We start from the raw sequence: 16,192 nt of genomic DNA on the forward strand, positions 1-16,192 counted from the left end.
CCACGTGTCACCTCCCCGCCTCCAAAAACTTCATCACGATTATGGGCAAGATTATACAACAAAGCCACACACGAAGGCACTCTCTGAAATGATAAAAAGGTCCACGTGGCGCCCCTTAAAGATGATTTGCATGCGAGATCAAAGTATAAATACACCATTAAGTCTCTAAGAAGGAGAAAAACGATTCGAGAAAAAAGAAAGGGAATTGGATCCCATCCTTTCCCCCCTTCCAACCCGGCCAAAGGAAAGGAGCTACTCTAAAAAAGAGGCACCATTAAAGGAAAGGACCCTAAGCAAGAGAGGGGAAGGAGCTGGACGCCTTATTCCCTCCCCCCCCCGCTCCCTTTTTTTCCTACCCGCCCCCTTTGACCCGTCCGCCCTCCCAGATATCAGAGAAAGAACCTGCGTATTGGTCTCGGTAAACCTGATCATACCTCAGCCATTTCTTGTTGTTTATTATATTGCTGGTCCGGAATCTGACTTGGGTGTCGAAGTGGTCGTCCGGGACCCACCCTGGACCTCCCTGACCCCTCTGTTTGTGATTGCAGACCCCAGCGGAGGCCCTCTACCCACGACGCGATCGCAGACCCGGATTCCGACGCCATCAGGCACTGTCTGTTTCAAATTGTGGCATCCGGGATTGTGAGCCCCCAACCAAAATTTTGAGTCCAATAATCAGCCTAGGGCTGACAATTGGATGTCTCAGTATGGAACCCGCATGACTGGTTAGTTACTTAGATTCTAGAGGAGTTCTAAAATGAAGGGCAACCTTCCGAAAAAGAGATAAAAGGGCACCCTCATTGGTTGTAAATCACCAAAGTGCATTTAATGTTCTTTGACTTTTCATCATTTAATCTATTTGGTTATTTACAACCAATACTAAGGCAAATTAAAAAAAGTAAAAGCCAATTAGAAAAGTGGTTAATAAAGCCGTTATAAAAATAATGGAACTATATTGACCTTTAAAGGCAAATTACAAAAAAAGAAAAAAAAAACAGAGTAAAAGTAAAGATTGGAGTGCCATTGTTGAAACAAGAAAGTGAGGATGTCAATTTGGTATAGTTAACTGGCTTTCAAAGATGCTTTAATTTCTCGCGTGCAAAAAAAATGCATTAAATTGGAATAATTTTATTTGCAAATAAAAAATTATCAAGGTGGCATCCAAAGAGGCCCAAAGATTTTGTGACAATATCTAATTCGCACTTGGGCCTATATCTAATTCACATTTGGGTCTTAAACAATTAAGCTGTATCAATGGTGTATATTCAATCACAACTTTTGTTGAAAATGAATATCTCAAATTAGGATTTGGCCTGGTTAAGACCATTTTTTGGATATGATTAGACTTTAGGCCGTGCCCATTTATACATCTAACTATGTTGTTTCTAAGACCATTTTAATTATTATTCACAAATAATCATATTCAACTCCAAAACCATTGGCGTATGGCATGTACATGCCAAATCAGAATCATTCCATGCCCAGTAAACAAACCAATATCCTGTGATTGAAAGATGCTCTTACTCTTAAGAACTCGATATTACTCACATCTTGATGTATATTCATTCTTGAATCTTTCATTCAAGTCTAAAATTAACTGGGACAGACCTAATAGGCCCATCAAGTAACATAACCCATTTCACCATAATTATTGACTCTTTCTCTCCAATTTTTATTTAAAAGTGTTGTGCTGAGTTCCTCCTGTTAGGAAACCTTAGATCTCACAAGGATCACATGGATCTCTCGTGAGATACATTCCAATTAAGGGAAATGGCAGCTAACCATTCTTTCTTCTTGTATGGTTAAAGGATTGGCAATGTTTCAATTAGTTTCCATCTATAATCTGTATAGCTTAAATCACTCCACATTTGACCATTTTCATACTGTAAAAGATCAATGTAAATATGGCATTTGCATCTTCTTAGGTCCCAGATGATCAAAGCTTTCTCGGATGCTGATTGGGCGGGGTCTCCAGATGATCGTTGCTCCACCACTGGCAGTTGCATCTTCTTAGGTCCCAATCTAGTCATGTGGTCCTCAAAGAAACAACTCACTGTCTCTAGATCAAGCACGGAAGCTGAGTATCGTGCGGATCTGTGTTGGCTTCAATCTTTGATGAAAGAATTAGGCCTCTATGGATCTTCCCGTCCAGTGGTACACTGTGATAATCTAAGTGCTACATATATAGTCTTTAACCCTGTATTCCATGCCTGTACGAAACACATCAAGGTCAATTACCATTTTATACGTGAACGTGTTGCGCGGGGTCTCTTACGAGTACAATATGTTGCCTGCATTGATCAAGTGGCCAATGGTTTTACGGCTTCCATTCATTTCATCTGGTTAGAAAGAAATAACAGAATCCATGGAAAGAAAGCTAGACACAAACAGAACATTCTAATGGAAGTCCTTAGAAGTATAAGAACCAGATGTATTTACCTTAAGTTAAACAGTTCAGGCAATGCAAATGACATAGCTTTAGCAAATGCTTACAGCCTTCCTTTATTGACGCCCAAAAAGATTGAAAGGTACTGTGTTTGGGTTGCCCCCTGTGCAGGTTGCACAAAACTGAACTCTGATGCTTCTTTAAGTGACTTGGAAGCTTCTATTGGTGGACTTCTTCGAGCAATTGATGGTTCAGTCATAGCCACGTACTCTGTCCCCCGAGATCTTATGACAATCCATGAACTAGAACTCGAAGCAATTCTCCAAGGAGTAAAACTTGCAGACTCTTTGCATATTGATGATGTATGGATTGAGTCCGACTCCCTCTTAGCCATTAACATTATCAGAGGTCTGTTCCCCTGCCCTTGGAAAAGAAGAGGGGCTCTTGCTGACATTCAGGAGATTCTTTAAAAGTTCAAACGGTGGAAAGTCTCCCACATCTGGCGGGAAGCAAATAGAGCCACAGATCTGTTATCCAAAGCTGATTTCCCCATCAAAGGCCTTCATTTCAATGATCTCTCTATATCTCCAAATCTGGTTGATATTGTAAAGGAGGATTCCCTTGGAACCACCTATGTTAGATTGTAAATTTTTTTTCCCTCTTTGTATTCTGGTTTTGGGGTTTGCCTAACTCTGATTAATGATAAAAAAAGAAGAAGAAAAAAAGTGGCCGATGGTCTCACCAAAGGGTTACCTACCAAGCGTTTTTCTTGGTTTCGTGACAAACTTAATGTGTTACCACCACACATGAGTTTGAGGGAGGGTGTTAGGAAACCTTAGATCTCACGAGGATCACATGGATCTCTCGTGAGATACATTCCAATTAAGGAAAATGGCAGCCAACCATTCTTTCCTCTTGTATTGTTAAAGGATTGGCAATGTTTCAATTAGTTCATACTGTAAAAGATCAATGTAAATATGGCATTTGCCATCTATATTGTATGGTATCAACCCTATTAATAACAACAACAACTCTTCAAACACAAGTATGCAGAATTAGTTCATCTCCTTCTATTGTGTAACGAGTGGTGTGTCTCCCCCTCCCCCCCCCCCCCCCCCCCACCACCTCTCTCTCTCTCTCTCTCTCTCTCTCTCAATTACCTACACCTAATTCTACACCTCCTACCTTCGATATTATGTAAAATTTATTATGAAAACTGAACCAGTTTTTAGTACTCAACTAACTTATTTGTTATTATGCAAGAAATTGCCTTACTTTACTGGTTCAAATCTTGATCCTGTGTGGTTGAATTGGTAATTTTGTGTATCTGTTCTAGTTTTAGAATACTACCTATGTGTTATTCTTTTTCCTGTTAAATCACCAATAAGATCATGCTGACAACTTCTTTACAATTTGCTAAGTAGCTTTTGGTTGAACAACATGAATTATACGGTTATACGATATATGTATGTGTATATATGTATCTTCCTCTTGAAATAATTATTATTCGTATTTGTAGAATAGCCTGTACGAGTAAACCACACACCAATCATTATTGTCTCTCTTCAAAAATTGAGCACTCTGTCACTTGCTTGTGCCATGAGAAATGTCTGGAAGAGTGCTCTTGCTATTTATCTAGGTAATCCACATTGATGTAATGAAAGCAAAGGGCCCACAGCAATGACCCAATGCCCCGAATAATCTACCCGTTTACCAAGTAGAGTCTCACTAAATCTTTCCTTTGTGCCTTCAATTACATCTGAAAATAACTTGTAAACTTGATTATGACCGCCCCTCATTGGTTGCTCGTGGATCCCATTATCAAGAAGTGTATCCACTACTTTTTCTACCAACTTCTCATTGCACATTACCAATTCCCTGGTGTACATCTACTTGTTGTTAATGGATCAGTAAGAAAATTTTCCTGGTTCATATACTTGCGGATAGAATCTGTGTAAAGGGGGCATCCTTGCCTCAGTCCACGACTCGCCTTGAAGGAATCTGTCTTAGAGTTGATAAGTGCCATTGATAGGGCAATCCAATATACATGCTTTGATCCAGTTTGCCATTTGTCGGGAGAGGACAAATTTGAGGAGAGTTATGAATATGAACACATGGTTCAGGATCGAGCCTCTAGCTCAATGGTCTAGGCTTTGTTCTCCTACAGGTCAGGGGTTCAATCCCAGCTTACCTACCAAAAAAAAAAAAAAGAACATATGGTTCAAACGATCATAGGTGTTTGCCATGTCAAGTTTAACCGGTTTCTCTATTTCCTTTTTCAATTGGGAGAGATGGCTGAGTGGACAGCTTCTCTAAGCTGGAGCGAAGAATTGTCTCGCGAATGAACAAGGCCTATTCGAAGAAAGTAGTTGGGGAACTGTATCCATAAGGGTACATAAATCAGCAGTTGGGCAACTGTATCCACGAGCGTACATAAATCAGTCTTCTGGGAATTGGCAACATTGACAGAAAAGGGAAGAAAAGGGCGTAGGATGAAACTATTGTAGGTGTAGCTATAGTAGTCGTCCTAACATTTGGATCCCGTAACCCAGTTTATATTTCTCAATCCTTATTTAATCTACATTTATATTTATAATTTCATGTATGAATAGTTGACGTTTGCACTTTGTTTTTATAAATTCTTGGTAAAAATGGGTTTGGTATAATCAAAAGATAATTCCTACTATGATGTTACATAAAACTTCTGTGGAGCTAATAAGAATTAAGACTTATTGTCATTTTAGGACATGCAGCACGTAAAGAAGCCAGTTTAACTGCATGAGTCTTTTCATCTTGTTATGGCAAGGTGGGTATCATGATCATAAACAGAGCATCAAAATTTGGGTATGCCACCCATTTCGAAGTATCTAGAATGTGCAGCTATACATGACTAGAAGTCACTTCTTCAAGCCTATGCTGTTACTGGAGTGACCTTTTATCTATCTTGCATTTTTTTTGTTCTTTCTCTTCCATATAATAGGAAGATCGAACGTATGGTTAAAGATTTGGTAAGCCAAATTGGAACCTAAACTGATTCAATTCAAGGCTGTCTTGAAAATTGGCAGTTTCTACATTTGTTTTCTTAACAAAAAAAAAAACTCAGCACATTCATCATCCCTTTGGTTGTTCTTGCTTTTTTCTCCCAAGTTATTTGTCCCGTCTAAAAAAGATAGGTAGAGTTCTTTCTCTTCCTTGTCTCTTGCATGGTTTTAAATTTCCGTCGAAACCGACACAAAATGACTAAAATGTTTCCATTTCTATCACCATCGAAACACACGTAGAAAGGGATGGTGAATTGCATAAATATTTATATAAATTTCATCATGCATGCGTGAGAGTACATGCCAGTAGCTTTTCGATGTTGTTAAACCATTATATATGTGGTTTTTTGTTGTATGATGGTTTTGCATGTGTATTTGTGCTTATTCTAGCACTTCCCGAAGTTCCATCTTAAATATCCATAATTTGCAAATGTTCATATATTTTCATAATTTTACAGGATTTCCACCGAAATTTCCATCTAAAACTGACATGTTTTCATCTCCATCACTACCGAAACGCGTACCGAAGCTGACACACGAAACCTTGGTCTCTGTTTCACCTTTCATATTTATAATCTTGTGCCTTCTGGGAGTCTTCTTGCCATTTTCTATTAATGATATCAGATCACAACAGTAAATGAATATTTTTCATTTGTATTGCCAGAACCAAAATACTTCGGTGGGGTTATCTTAAACCTCTATTTAGTGGAGATTCATTGGCATTCATTTCTTTTAACTGTCCATTTGTGGGCTTCTAGTTTAAGGGGCATGACCTATCCACAGTTAGGGCATAGCAGATCAGCAGCTTGGAATAATACGGCCTGGTATCATTTATTGTTTGGGAGCTGATATTTGCCCCCCTCTGTAGACACCCCATTTTGACCGAACCCTATTTTATATCTCTGGTTATCCGTTGCAACAGAGCATAGTATGGGATCCTTGGCCCACTTTCCTTGGATGGCGACTCTTCTTTGTTTAAGGTACGCCTCGAATCTGGGCTAGTCCCCGAATCGAGAGGTATCTCACCTTTGTATCGCCACTCATGCTGTGAGAGGCATTTTCTTTTGAGAGTTCCTTGGTAGAGCTCTCCATTCACGTGGATGATCTGTAGAGACCTTAGCGCGTGGGGCTCGTCCCTCACCGCCGCCCGCTCCCTCTCTCGGATCGGGGTCCACACCCTCATATAAAATTCTCTCATTGTCTGTTGACATCTTGTGGGGGATTCAAGGAGTCAATGATCGAAGTTTAAAATATAGGAATGCAGATACCAAAACAAGAGATGCGAATAGCCATTTCTTATTCCACTTCAAATAACTTAACATGGGTGTAAACACTTTGTAGGGAAATTCAGCAATACCATACAGTAGTTTGTCTGCTTCATCTCATTCAGATTCTAGTGAATATGAGCCCATCTCCAAGACCCATGTTCCTTCACTTCTCAACTTCTTAGGTCACCTTTCATTCATATCTAAACCTGTTAATCCTCTCTCCTTTTCAAACCAGACCTCCGAGGAAGAAGCTCATAAGCCAGTTTTCACCAGCAATTCAGACAACAGGCCAATCCCCAATGAGAACAGAATTTTACATTCTGATACGAAGTCTAGTAGAAGAGGGTTAGATAGTTCTAGCAGTGTTGATTTTATGGATGTTACTGAACATTTGGATCCCGAAAGCTTGGGATTTTCTTATAATATATCTGAAGGTTCCAATTGTTGATTTCCAAATGCAGGGTCTTGATGGACTGGATGCATGAGGAGATGGTTGATGTTTACAGCAGATTCTGCATATCCAGCTCTGCTGTTTAGGTATGTAAACTGAAAAACTGAAGCCAATTGCTTAAAACTAAATACATTGTTCCTTAGTAAGTGGCTCTCATGCTGTTTGATTAGATAAAGGCCAGAAATTTATCTCTATATGGGTTGAAGCCACAAAGCACTTGATTCATCTGTTACTGATATTATTCAGCTTAATCCTTAAGAACTATTGCTGGAATTTTAGTTAGTTTTCTCCCATATCAAGTAAATGGTTGCCAAAATATGGAAAAGAAGAAAGTAGATATAGCTACCATGTTTCCTCTTGTAAAGCTTATGCAGACCACTCAAATTTTAGCTCTTTGTAGTGTTGGGTTGAGACTTGAACACTAGCCATTAGATGGGTATATTCCTGTTCATGGTTTTATGACTTTTATCTCTTCTTTGAATGCCCTTAGAAATCTTCCATTGCTCAAAGATCAGATTTTCATCTGAAAGATCTACCAAGTCATGGTTAGTCTGTAAACCTAAGCTAGAAGATGAGTATTTGGTGTTGTAGTTCTACTTATTAATACACTTAAAAGGTATTATACTGTCGAGTGTTCTCATAAATGTGAAAGAGTTTTGGGGTATCTTTGGATACCACTGGAAATTATTTGCATATAATTTTACAAAGTTTTGAAGTTAAAATATTATTATTTGAAATAAGGATTTGGTTTCACGGCTCACTTTTGCATGAGAGCACAACCACCTCAGATGAATTAAATGAATAAGACAAAATCTGCTACTAAGTGGCTATTCTCTCTTGGAAAACTGAACCGCGAAATGGATCTCCTCAAAATTGCCTGGCAAATTCCCTTTTGCTTGCTCTTTATGCTCCCTTTGGTTGTCCCCACCCCCGTCTGTTTGGATGCCAGTTGCAAGGGATCCTCAAGCATTCCCTAAGCAAAAAAAAAAGAGCACCTTTTGGATTACTAAGTGTGTTTGTTTTCCAAAGTAACACACAAATCCTTAGAGATTCTGAGATAACAAAAAAGGCGTAAGTGACATGGCGTCAATTCTTTTTCCATATGAAATATCTAAAAAAAGACAAAATTTCATAGGTAATCCTCTCTTTTCTCTATCTTTTTTCTCTCTATCTCTCCCTCATTTGATTAACTTGCATCCAAGCATAGAAAAGCTCATGGTTTTCCCAAAGTTTACATGGCATCTAGAATGCTTTAGCATCTAAACAGAGCCCAAGGGAAGTGAAAAAGACAAATTGAACAGTCAAAATGAAACATCTGTTCTTTTTTATTTTTTCACTTTTCACATCTATCCTTTTCACTTTCTTTTCCACCTAGGGGAGGCAACCAGACCAAACAGAAGGGGTAAAAATAAAAAATGCTGTTAAAAGGTGTTGAGATATCATTTCCCTATAAGGGCCCGTTTGGATACCCTTTGGATTTGGATTTGGAGGTGAATTTGGATTTTTAAATCCAAATTCGGTGTTTGGCAAGCCTTTATGACATCTGGATTTGGATTTGAGTGAAATCCACAAGATTTATAAATTCCTCATGCTAGTGTAATTTTTTGGATTTATAAATCCTTTCTGCGAGAGGTTATTTAAAAATCTAAATCTGACCCGTAAGGGGGTTAAAATGACCAAAATATACCAAAAAAGTGTTAAATGACTTAAGTACCCACATGACATTAAAAATTGATCAAAATGCATCGTATTAGGTAAAATGACTAGAAAACCCCCGAGTTAGGCAAAATGACCGAAATATCCCTATACCAGGTAAAAATGACAAAACACCTCGAGTCGTGCAAAATTACTAAAATACCCTTATGACATAAAAATGATTAAAATAACCTCATACAGGGTAAAATGACTAGAATACCCCAATATCATGGAAAATTACTAAAATACCCCTAGATCAAGTAAAAATGACTCATGGCTCATAAAAAATGACTAAAAATACCGTCATGAGATAAAAATGATAAAAATACCCCATATTAGGTAAAATGACTTGAAATACCCCTATACCAAGTAAAAATGACAAAAATACCCCATAGTCGTGCAAAATGACTAAAACACCCTTATGACATAAAATGATCAAAATAACCTCAAATAGGGTAAAATGACTAAAATACCCAAAGATCATGGAAAATTATCAAAATACCCCTATATAAAGTAAAAATGACCTTTGGCTCATGAAAAATGACTAAAAATACCCTCATGAGGTAAAAATGATAGAAATACGCCATATTATGTAAATGACTAGAATACCCCCGTGTCATGCAAAATGACCGGAATACCCCTATACCGGGTGAAAATGACCAAATACCCTGAGTCATGGAAAATGACTAAAACACCCTTAAGACATAAAAAATGATCAAAATACCCCCAAATAGGGTAAAATTACTAGAATACCCATGGATCATGGAAAATGGTTGAAATGCTCCTATATCAAGTATTTTAGGGCTTTTTGGTCTTGTTAGATTTCAAATTCAAATCCAAAGGGCATCCATAAAAAAATAATAATAATTTAGATTTGAAATCCAAATCTATACGTGGTCATCCAAGCATTATTTATAAATTTGTGAATTTTAAAATTCTTGATTTCAAATCCATGGATTTTGGAAATCCAAATTCACCTCCAAATCCAAATCCAAGGGGTATCCAAGCGGGCTCTAAAGTAAATTGAAGAAAAAAGACCCAAGTAGAAACTAGTACATTTAAAGACAAGGGCGGAAATTGGTGGGGAAAACATCCATTCAAAGTGAGATTGAAATATCTTCTCATTGGAATTGTGAAATTCCTTTTAAATCAATAGGTGTTTACTTAGTTGGTAAGTCATCAATAGGGGGAAACACATATATCCTCAAAGATGGGCCCCTCACACTATACAACATGTGCTTTGTTTGGCTGTCTTACTCTTTATCTAAACAAAGATATGAAGGGTTTCAATCAAGGTACACATAGCCATCAAACCTTACAAATTTATTCCAACCAACTTGTGGTTCTTATATGGTGAGACTGCTACTACTAATGAAGAGCCCATGGAGCTTTCAAACTTTCCCTTTGAAGGCCTGCAGCATCTTTTGGCCCAGTCTTGAGAAGACCATCTTCTTCCTATTCATGCGCTTGGTTGGCTTTACGCCGAACAACCGCACATTTGGCATGCTATATGATCCTGCACTTAATCTTACCTGACATGTGTTATCCTTTGTATACCTAAATTCTAGCTAAATTGGACCCGCCTTCGATCGAACCTAAACACTAAACCCCAAACCCCAAACCCCAAATCCTAATACCCTAACACTAAGCCAATACACAGGAGTTCAATCCCTAGGATCAGATTGACATCACCCCATTATGGAAATTCCAACAGAGGTTAGGGAAAAAAAAACTAACAATTTAGTTAGTGACATATTGACCAAACAAATGGACCCTGATAATGGTGCTCTTGATTGGGCTATTGAGGGTCATGACTGAAATGGGACTCCGACAAAAATGCTTTTGCTTTTTAGTTTTGAATGCTTGTATGAAAGGTCCTCTTTTGTGGTTCTTCCTACAGTCGTGTTAAAGCTATTTGGTATATATAATGGTCTAGCTTCTCATGTAGCCATGTGAGAGTCATGTGGGGAGGGCCATACTAGCTACTTCCTATCTTAAGTGGTGCGATGTCTTTAGCCTTACACTACTCGTTTCCCATTTGAAGTCCCAAGGAGCTAAGGTGCGTACAACTCTCTCTATGTCACATCTCTGTCAAGCATGGAAAACATCTTTCTCTAAGCAAATAACTTTCAACATACAACACTGTTTAATGATGTATAGGTTTCTTAATCATTGGAGAGAGAGAGAGAGAGAGAGAGAGAGAGAGAGAGAGAGAGTTGCATAAAGAAACCATCTCTTTTGATAAAACAGTTTAAATAAAAGCTAAAACAACGATAATCACAGTAATGTTAAACATCAATTATAGTAAAATGCACGTAAGAACATGAGAAATAAGAGCGATTTCAGTGTCGTAACAATGTTTTCTAAACATTTAGATAAAACCCAGAAGGTGGTGATTTGGAATTTAAGCGCGCAAAGACAGCAGAAATGGGATTACTGGTGAGATTAAGATTGCTAATTCTTGTGTTAATGGATGTGGGTTTCTTTGTGTCCCTCTACATATCACTATCTTATGATGAGGACTTATGTTTTATATTCAAAAGAGAGCATCAACTAGTGGCCTATGGATGGTGTGTAGCTGGATTCCTTTACTCAAGAAAGAGAGATGGACTCTTACTCTATAATCCATGTCATTCTCACAACATCTCTACGTATAGATTATCACAAAAAGAGGTGGGAACTGTACACTCTACTTGAGCTTGATTTCCTTGAAGGTAGATGGACTCTCACTCTATAATCGATGTCATGCTCACAACATCTCTACGTATAGATTATCACAAAAAGAGGTGGGAACTGTACTTTCTACTTGAGCTTGATTTCCTTGAAGGTTTTCAATCGTTTTCTATAGGCACTACTGTTCCTAATTATCTTTTGTAAGATGGTGCGGTCTTTACTTTGTTGTCAGCCTTCTGGTGCATGGACCACCTTATCCACATGTAAAAGCCTTTCATCTTTGTGGTTCAAGCAAGAACTATGCATGTTGCATGTTGCATGTTGCATACTCTTTGGTTTGGGGATCGTGTAGCCATGTCAAAGTGTGAAACAACCAATTATTCCAAAAGTTTATACTGTTAGAGTTGGTGGTATTTAATCATTGATACTTAAACATCCCCCTCATGTGTGGCCCCTCTTATTTTATTCTTTAGGTTGTCAGGATTTTTAATATCACGGAGTTGTTAGCTTTTGGACCCATGACTTGCCGTGAAGCAATGGCTCTATACCATGAGAAACAACCAATTACTCCAAAAGCTTAAGCGGTTAGACTTGTTGTTATTTAATCATTTACACTTCAATACAAAGGGTCGACATGATATCAGAGGGGCATATGTTAATGACAAAATCCGTTGAAAAGTAAGCCCATGTGGCTGCTCTCTCGTGCAACAGACTTTCCGTGAAATGTCTTCTGCGATGGACCCTGACAAATCCCATGTTATATTCAAGCATATTATTTTTAGGCTACTGATATTGGCACTACCATGTTTTGATAATTGCACACACACATGCTGTCTTTTATTATATAAACCGCTGTAAACTGTTATTACAATCCCAAAAAGCTCTCATAAGCCAATTACAAAAGAAAAGACAAGAGAGCTTGTGCGGTTATTAAAACATGGCAGCACTAACATCAGAAGCCTATTTTTATTATATATATAATATTATTTAATAGACTTTCATATATCAAATTTTGTATTTTGTATAAGGTTTAATCTTATGCATTGCTAGCGCAATGAGAAATGAGAGAATATGAGTTGTATCACTAGGTGTTCAATATTTTTAAACCATTACGAGTGCTTTTTTGGTCAAATGGTGGCTTTTGAGTGTGTCATTGTGCTTACTCGACTACTTCCTAAAGTTTCATCCTAAATTTCGATATAACTTGCACGTATTTTCAGGCGTTAATTCTTCTTTTTTTTTGAACTACTTAAATACCGAAATGGATCAAAATTGGAATATGATGGCGATTCTAGTGCCTGATTTCGTAAATCCAAACACACTGGGACAATCCTAAAACAAGCATGTCCTGTTAGGACTTGTTAGCACTTTCATTGCTGTTTGGATTGCAAGAAAAACATTCTTTGGAAAAATTTCTATTTCCACTATTTAGAGGATAATGATGTGGCAATAGTTAATTTGGAGGGATATTATCATAAATTGAAAGTGTAATTTGGTTCAAGTTATCTTGTTTCAAGTGTAAAAAAGTAAGAAAATTTAGAGATATTTTCCCTTTCCAAACTTTTCCAAAAAATTCCTGCAATCCAAAACAGGGCTAGGGAAGTAATATAGTTGCCCTCTTTTCTTCCCTGGGCCACCCACTCTAGTGTAATTATAATTATGACTAGGGTTGCAACTCGGGTCGGGCGGGTCAGGTCTAATTTTTTACCGGAAGACCCAAGATTCGTAAACCCGACCTTACCCAAGATAGTTTCTCGGGTCGGGTCGGGTCGGGTTTTCATTTTTTAGCGTGGGATAGTGACTAATTTTAAAGATTATAGAAAAAAAAAAAAATCTTCACACAAAAAGTCTCTAAATTTATGTCACCAAATGTATAAAGATAAGAGGGACACTATATTGTCGCATAACAAACATGATGACCTCAATGAAAACAATTGTATCAATATGCTGGAAAATAATTTTCTATGTTATCCAAGAGATATTTAAGAAAGCCACAGTACACCCATATGAGTTGGGTCGGGTTTCGGGTTTTTGTTCTTTAAACCCGGCCCTACCCAAAATTGAGTCTAGTTTTCCAATTTAAAACTTGACCCTACTCGAGACCCATGATTTATAAACCCGACCCATGTTATTTTCGGGTCGGCTCGATGCGGGTCAGGTAAAACCCGACCCAAGTTGCACCCCTAATTATGACTATTATTTTTACACTACAAGGGGGTGGCCCAAGGAAGAAAAGGAGGCCAATATATCATTTCCCTTCTTTTCATATCACTGCACCTTGTCGGTGCACTCACGTGATCATCACATCAGTAGAAGCCGAAATAATTTGGGGCAGAATACCTTAAGGACCGACACCTCTCTATTTATATGTGTATAGAACAAAAATACCCCTCACCTGAGGAAGTGCAGTGGTGTATGCAGCTGATGCATCCTAACAGACCGAGAGATTTGAACCTTGTTCCTACATGACCCGATCAATTCGATCAGGCACTCGCCATCTATTTTCATTGCTCAACTGTTTGACAACATGAAAAAACCAAAAGCTCTGCCCTCCCTCTCTATCAATCCAAGGGATGGAAAGGCAGAGGCCTTTGGTGTCTCTTCCAGTCAAGAATTGGGGTCTCACAATCACTAACCAATATGCTTTTCTCTCATGCCTTTCTTCATTCATGGTTCGATATTCTGGTGTCCTAGGCGTAGATGAACCACACCAATCCATCCCGAACTTGGTGGTTAAACTCTACCGCGGTGACGATACTGTGGGGGAGGTCCTGCGGAAAAAAAGCTCGACGCCAGGATGATAAAAAGCTTAACACCTCTTATTCTTATTACTTATTCAAAAAGAAAAAAAAAATGAAAAATGAAAAGGTCGTCTTATTCAAAACCCCAATTATGACATCTCTTCTCTCCCACTTCACACCTCGGAACGCACTGTTCTTATAGAGAGAAACACGCTTTCACATCTTCTTAACCCGAAATATGAATGAGGAGAGGAAAGGTTCCTTTTTTAGGGTACTCCCGGGAACAGATCCAGTGGAGACAGGGTGGGGCCTGTAGCTCAGAGGATTAGAGCATGTGGCTACGAACCACGATGTCGGGGGTTCGAATCCCTCCTAGCCCACAACCGGCCCAAAAGGGAAGGACCTTTCCTTTACCTATGGGGGTAGGAAAATCATAATCGGGATAGCGGACCCAAAGCTATGGAACTTGGGTGTGAGTCTTTTGTCGAAATGGAATGGCCTTACTTTTTCTTTTTATTTATCGTGAATGATGGAATCATTCAATATAGTATGCCTGGTCCGAATCAGGCATATTTGTGTTTTACTTCCCGTAACTCTTCCTCAACCAGGCTTGGGCAGAATAGCAGAACAAATACAAGTATTAGTAGCATAGCAAAGCAAAAATGCGTTCCTCGTCATTAATATGTTTGCTCGCGGTAATTGTGGCCTCTCGGGAAAATCGACGACTGCATCTTTGATGCACTGCTAGTACATCATCTGAGAATTTGAAATTGGCTAGTTGTAAATAGCCCCAGGGCTGTGGAACAAAGGATTATCCCGGATCTACACCGAGGTATTGACGGGGATTCTCAAATATCGCAGAACATAATGTGATACGATGAGATAGAATGCAATAGAAACAAAGACAAGGAACATGTTACCTACTCCTAACGGTAAAAAAGCGAGCCGTTTATCATTACGATGTATGCAGCTGATAAAGATCGGTTAGTTTAGGCATCTTATCTAACTGATCTTTTCGTTATAGATGAACGTTTGTTGTTGTAATTTACATCCATGCAATGCGGTTAGGAGGGCATTTTCAATGTTTTAATCCAATGAAAGATCCATATAAATAACACTATCTGAAAGTGATTGTGTTTTATATCTCATAGAAAGAAGAACACACATTTGATAATATTAACTGTTAGGGAGATACTCACCCTCCATCTTAGGGGATTTGCTAGGCAATTTCGCGACTCACTTTTGCAAGAGAGAACAAAGGTTGCTGTTCTCTCCTGCAAAAGTAAGCCGAGAAATAGCTTTCCGCGAAATTGCCTACCAAATCCCTCATCTTATATTTGCTTAGGCCCATTCCTTCACAATCAAAGCCATATTAGCTTCCAATATTTGTTGGCTCATTCTCTTGACTTTATACTAGTGATTCAACATTTAAATTAAGCATGACATTACGAAAAACAACCTGAGCTTCAAAAGAAAATGGGAGAATCTCGTCTCTATCAATAACTTCGCCATCAGTTTGATCTACTTGTCCCTCTGATCGATAGGGTTCAATATCACTAGATTCTCAGTGAAATTAAGAGAGAAATTGTCTAAATTCGCTATTTTCACTATCAATTACAAAGAAAATGACTTGGTAAAATACCCCCAAAGTGTCTTGCATTGGTGATTACAATGATAGTTATAAAGTTCGGATTAGGACTCCATCGGCACGATAGTTATAAATCATCTCCATAGGATGATCATATCATAACCCTCCAATCTGATAAGGGACTGCACAATTTAGAAACCTCTACAGATAAGAGGATTAGGACCATCCTATCAAATGAACAGTTTGGATCATCCTAAGAAGTTTTACCAAACCAATTTAAAATTTTAGGTGATTTGCTAGGGACCATTGCAGAAGGCATTTCATGGAATGGCTGTAGCAAGAAAGTGCG

At 38.4% G+C, this 16,192-nt stretch overlaps 1 non-coding gene across 1 annotated transcript; it reads left to right on the plus strand.

The window, feature by feature from the left end:
• The first annotated feature begins 14,561 nt into the window (after positions 1-14,561).
• Positions 14,562-14,635, plus strand: TRNAR-ACG (transfer RNA arginine (anticodon ACG)). The gene has a single exon. It is a non-coding gene; the product is annotated as a tRNA-Arg (tRNA).
• Positions 14,636-16,192: the final 1,557 nt, after the last annotated feature.

The sequence above is a fragment of the Tasmannia lanceolata genome, unplaced genomic scaffold (genome assembly GCF_043159265.1).
Source record: "Tasmannia lanceolata isolate RefF3 unplaced genomic scaffold, GAP_Taslan_0.1 ptg000009l, whole genome shotgun sequence".
Taxonomy (NCBI): Eukaryota; Viridiplantae; Streptophyta; class Magnoliopsida; order Canellales; family Winteraceae; genus Tasmannia; species Tasmannia lanceolata.